The sequence below is a fragment of the Helianthus annuus genome, chromosome 15 (genome assembly GCF_002127325.2).
Source record: "Helianthus annuus cultivar XRQ/B chromosome 15, HanXRQr2.0-SUNRISE, whole genome shotgun sequence".
NCBI classification, from domain to species: domain Eukaryota; kingdom Viridiplantae; phylum Streptophyta; class Magnoliopsida; order Asterales; family Asteraceae; genus Helianthus; species Helianthus annuus.
The window spans coordinates 81,826,806-81,833,285 of record NC_035447.2 but is presented as its reverse complement, the minus strand read 5'-3'; the positions used below and the strand labels follow the sequence as shown (position 1 = coordinate 81,833,285).

Here is a 6,480-nt window from a genome sequence, read left to right as displayed (position 1 = left end):
CAATCACGGTCAGACTATCGACACTTCTTATGTAGACTAGTTTCGTCTTTTATACCTTAAATCTATTTCGCGGATTCGAATACATTATTCATACCTTTCGTACCTTCTATGTTTTGAATCCGTCTTGCGGATTCAAACATTGCATTCGCATCTTTCATTCTTTAAATCCGTCTCGCGGATTCAAACATTTCATTCATACATTGCTGATCCGTACTGTCTTACGGATTCGACATTCTTCATTCTTATCACTCATACTTTTCACTCTTACGTAGTACTCTCAATTTCCCGAGAATCTTACTACCCATTTCACCGCACGCCCACCTGTTACTCAGTTCTACCGGACACACCTGCGATAATTACCACGGTCTCACGAACGTCATATGCTTCTTGCGTACTGGCCAGGTGCACAATCTGCATACTAGTTTCGTGCCTTCGTGTAATCATCGCCTTATGTCCGAGAAATGGGTTTCAGTTTCGTGCACATTTCTAAAATTTCCCCAAGACCACATCATTACCTTTCGTTTAATAATTACCTTCCCAAGGAGATTTCTTCCTTTTTCTTTCAACATTGATACCCATACATATTAATAGTGTGTACTTGGGGTTCATTAGCTTATTTACACCTTTGCCAGCCTTATTATTCATCCTATCCTGCATCCACGGACCATCCTCTTCAGACACTTATGCTTACCTTGCACATACAAAACCGTTAGTTTCTTTATATGAATGTATTCATACATGCTTTCATTCCATTTCTACCTTTAGATCTTGATCGAGTCGTGGATTGTACGGGTTCCTTATCACAAGAGCACACAGGTTTGAGTTCAAGTATTTATCTTCTCGTACTTGATTCGCTCAAACCAGGGCTCTGATACCAACTTGTAAGACCCTAAATCACATTTGACCATAAGTCGCAGCGGAAATACGTACCCTAAAATTTCATTCATTATAAACGTTGTGTCTTACTTGAAAGTCCACTTTAAAATATAAAAACATAACTTATCATTACTAAATTACATATGTAAACATTCCCGTACAATCTATCTTGTGACTCGGTCTTCGATCGCTACTCCTTGTGAGGTTAATCCGTGATTCGTACAACCTGCACTCACCACATTCATTCATACATTAGCACACATTATATAAACAAGATTCATTCACGTACACTTCGCTATTCGTCATTTTTCAAACTTTAAGCATTTCATCTGCGTATCCATTTCCTGGTGAGGCTTCAGTAATGTACCTGCATTACTTTTCATTCTCAAGGTACACCATTAAAAACGTTAACACTCAACGGGTCTAAATCATGCTTACATACGTACTTACATACAAACATACATTCACATCTACATATATACATACAAATCTAACAAGATAATAATGTTAGAATCCTTCAATTTTCACATAATTAAGTATACGCTTAAAACGGATTCAAAATATGAAATTATACATAACTTGACAATTTTGGCTGGGCTCCACCGTAAATTACGGTGGTCACCGTAATTTACGGTGGGCGCTGAACGTTTATGGTTCTACCGTAAATCAGTAAAGAACCACCGTAAAGATTTACCCTCCACCGTAAATTACGATGGTACCGTAATTTACGGTAGCTTCTGCATATCTTTCCTACTTTGCTGTTTTGACCCGTTTATACCAATTTCTGCACTTTTAAGTCATCAAAGCGCAGTACGGGGCATTTACACAATTACATACATACATACATACATATATACCTTTCCTACATCCTTACATACATGCATACACTCATACATATCTTTATACATATGTACATATACATCTACATACGTACATACCTTTCCTACATCTTTACATACATGCATACACTTGTACATACCTTTATACATACGTACATACACATCTACATACGTACATACCTTTCCTACATCTTTACATACATGCATACACTCGTACATACCTTTATACATACATACATACATACACATCTACATACGTACATACCTTAACGAACACGTACTAGATCACGCGTACCTCTTACATAATCATACATTATTTACATGGGTCTTAGACTCAGCTTTATAGTGATCTAGGCTTGTTTGGAACACCCCGACGTTCACTTTAACATGGAACCAACGTTTGACAGTGAAGTATGGGCGTTTAGGTTTCTGCCCGGCGTTCCATACTCCCAAACCCGACGTTCCATGCTCCGGGTGCAGATATAACACGCCCACTAAAACTCGCATAACTTTTAACCTGATTGTCCGTTTAACCTCACTTTTCTTCCTACATGCTTGTAAATTCACATTCTATCATATGAACTTAAAATCCCACATATGGATTAAGGAAATTCTTAACTTACCTGCATTCGGCTTATTATTATCTTCTAATTATTTGACCCGTTCGTGCATTAATCAACATAATCTGTTTGTTTTACCATAACCTCTTATAAACCTAATAATATCAGTGACGTCTCTCATAAATTACCAAATTCTTGGATGTCTTACATCCTCTTAACACATTATCGTTCATATACTTATTTTGACCCGTTAAGGGTATTCGCGTATTAATTGGTCTATGACTAACCAAACCATCATCCCCACATCCATACTTGTCCAAAACATTACACTAATCGAATAACTTGTTTCTAAACTATTTTTAAGATCGTTTACCCCAAAATACCCATCAAGGGCATTTTGGTCAACTTTAATCCATCGTTTACGACGAAAGACTTTAACACATATTTGACCTCAAACATCATGTTTAATTAATCACAACACTTAATTACTTACTTGAATTAAGAAGTGATTACGGAAATCACTTACCTTATGCGTCCGTGCTCGTATCCGATTCCTCGCCCTTTTCTTGACCCGTTATCCTTTTATGCTTGAGTCCGTCTTGACATGATTCCTATACTATCTTTTCATCAAGATCACGCTCCTATTAGCATAAGCATTCGTACATGATAACAATCATATCAATCACATATTTCACACTCAACTTTCATTAATCATTTTCTAAAAAGCATAACTCATATAATCATATCCGTATACGTTTAAACTCATGTAACTCATCATGTCATTACATTTAACACGGATTGCTATAACATGTACCATACGACTTCTTATAATCCTACCTTTACGATAACGAGTCAAATCATGATTCTTATACTTAGTTGACTTTCAAAGTCAACTATTAACCATATTTAACTATCGATTTATCATCATATACTAGTAACATCATAATCGACTATACGGACAACACTATATACATTTTATCATACACTTGATGTGCGTGTACCACCTTTTAAGCATAACGTACAACTAATTCATACATAAATCTTCTAAACTCATACATAACCCATCAAATCCTACTACTAATCATCATATATCATTCCAAATGAACATTAAACATAGCATCATCATATTCCTCCTAATTCATCTAACAATAATTCATCATACCCACTTAATACATCAATCATTCAACAAGACTTGAACATAGGAGGTGATTCTATTAATCATCTTCACCATAACAAACGGGTTTCATCATTAAACATCAATTTAACCTAAACCATGCATAATCCATGTTCTACATGATGATTCTAACTCATAAACAAGTTCAATTTCATACTATTTCAAAGATTAATCAAAACCCTTATCATTAACTAGCATCAAATCACATAATTCGACTTACCCCATGATGGGAAACCCTTAGATGACTAAGGAATTGATCACATGCATTCGATTGACCTTCAATTTTCTTCTTAATTTGATGATTTGAGAGGTGTTAGGGTTTTGAGGGGAAGGTTTCCCCTGGTCTCTCCTCACGATCGCACACACACCCACTTCCATTCCCTGGGCATTTTTTTGTTATGTGTTTTAATAACACATTTTTCATTTTCAACCCCTCATTTATTCATAACATGTCATCTTCCCCCTTTTTTACATACTAACCTAGCAAACCTTCATGCATACCTAAGAATTTTAGATTTACTAAAATTTATAAGACTTTACTAATGGTAAAAATCTATGTTTACCATTTCTTTTCGTCAAATACTGCGATTAAAACATTATATTACGTCATACGAAATTTGGGGTGTTACATGTAACACTCTAGTTATTATTTTAAAGATATTCGTATTTTTAACGAAAATAAACATGTAGTTAACGTTAAGTATCCTTAGAAAATACGAGTTAATTATAACTTTCACAATTTCCAAGTACACCGCCTACTGTGACAAAATTCGTCGTTTAAAATATCGATTACAATGTGCGGAAGCATGAATCTTTATAGTGTTCGGTTCTTCGATGATGCTTGATCGTCTTCCGGCATCCAAAATGTACCTACATTTCATAAACATGAAATGCTTTAGTCATACGGGACTTAAAACGCGTCTAAAACGAGTTTGAGAAACAATTGATAACAAAACAAAGTTTTCAACCTGACCTCCACCGTAAATTACGGTGGCACCGTAATTTACGGTGGCCACTGGTAGTACAGGCCCCCACCGTAAACCAGGAGGGATCCACCGTAACATTTTTCAACTCCACCGTAAATTACGGTGGACACCGTAAATTACGGTGGCCCCTGCATCAGCAGGTTTGCAGCTAAATTCAGCTATGCCTGTTTTTTTACGGAAACGGCCATAACTCCCTCGTTATTGATCCGTTTTACCCGATTCCTTTTCCTACGCGTCCGTAATTTAATCCTCCATCTTATGAGGTTAAAATCCGACATTCGACTTAACAAATTTTAAGACTTCTAAGTCTTCGGCTTATTTCCCCTTTTTGCCAATTTTGACCCGTTTGTGATTTCACCATCAAACATGTTTATTTGGCCCTTATATCACATATGCTTCTTCGACTTAATGTTGCCTATCATATTAGATTTTAATCGCCGGTTTAATTACTCAAATTAAACCCATTTTCACTCGGATGTTTATTTTGACCCGTTAAGGGTATTTAAGCATTTTCAAGCCTAAAAACGCTTTCGATTTCTTCTAGTATTCCATCACCACATTTCTTACCCTATAATACCCCACCTCGGCTGCAATTAAGGTGAGTTTATTATGGTGATCTTATATAACCCAAATTTTACCTCTAAAATCAATATTTTACGGCAAAACTCAATAGTGCCGTTTGACTAAAAAAACAATACCCCCTTCAACTTCTATACTTATTCTAAGTATTTATCTTATCGCAGAACTCGTTTCCAAACAACCTTTAAAGGTTGTTTGTTCAATTTAGCCTACAAGGGCATTTTGGTCGATTTTGGTCCTTCTTTTACAATGAAGGGCTATCACTAATTATTCGACCAAATTAGTATTTTTACATACATCATAAATAAGCGTACCTGACTCGGGTCAACAAATAGACCCGATCTTAATACCTTGCTTTATATTCGCTAATTAAGATCGGTGCGAATATCCATTGGATATCTATTCCTGTAAGCATATGACTCGACAAAAGAATCATTAGTCTATATAGTCAAAAGGTGTTATCTACACCTTTTAACTCGTTTGGCCGAATTGACCATTTGTCTTTGATTTTCTTGTTCCGTTCGATTACACGATGGAACATCATATTTCAATTGTTTAGACACCTCATTCGTAATTTATATGATAAGAAAACATTCCACAATTTAAGACTAGTGTAAGTTACACTTACCTTGCATCCGAATTATGCTTTTCCGCCATTCTTGCTTCGTTTGACCCGCTTCTTTTCCCAAGCCTCCGTCTAGCTTGTCAAGAGTCAAACTAACATCATAATTCGTAAGATGGTTAGATTAGTCATCACTACTATGACTATTTCATCTTACGGACTTTATGTCGAAACTTCTGTTTGACTTCATCATAGGTTAGTTCGACTTTATAAAGTCGACTACCTTTGATCATATAATGTGCACGACTAAGGCAAATAAATATTATGATTATAACCCGTTTTATCTCATATCTCATGTAATCAGTCAAGCTTGCCAATTACGCATTTCACTTGGATTTCAACACTTTACTTCTCATTTAGGCATTTTAACAAACACCTAACGGGCATAATTCTACATGTTTACTAACTAGTTCATAACTAGCTATTTTACCAAGATTTACGTCAAGAATCAAATCTCTATGTCAAGTGTTTATAAACAACATCTAGGTCTTGCATCCTATCTTTCAAATTTCACAATTAAACACTCAAATTCAAGTGTTCATCATTTTATCATGAAAACCCACTTAACATATATATGGGAAATCATCAAATCATTCAAATCTTAACATCATATGTATGCATTTCACTTAGGGTTTAGTTCCTAAGCATGTCTACATCACTAATTTAGCCATAGCTCCTCTAATCCATACATAGATCGCATCATGCAAGATTAACTATTTTTCACAACTTCATGAATGTTAGAAATTCGACATACCTTACGATCCCCTTGACTTGGTGATCGTTTATTCATGTTTGATTGTGAATTTGAACTTCATTTTGACCTTCAATTTGATGATTATGTTAG

The 6,480-nt window shown here is 35.5% G+C and overlaps 1 long non-coding RNA gene across 1 annotated transcript; it reads right to left on the bottom strand.

The window, feature by feature from the left end:
• Positions 1 to 1,796: 1,796 nt before the first annotated feature.
• Positions 1,797 to 3,899, bottom strand: LOC110911920. The gene is made up of 3 exons (XR_004881160.1): positions 3,670 to 3,899; positions 1,981 to 2,916; positions 1,797 to 1,936 (listed from the first exon to the last, which is right to left on the bottom strand). It is a non-coding gene; the product is annotated as an uncharacterized LOC110911920 (long non-coding RNA).
• Positions 3,900 to 6,480: the final 2,581 nt, after the last annotated feature.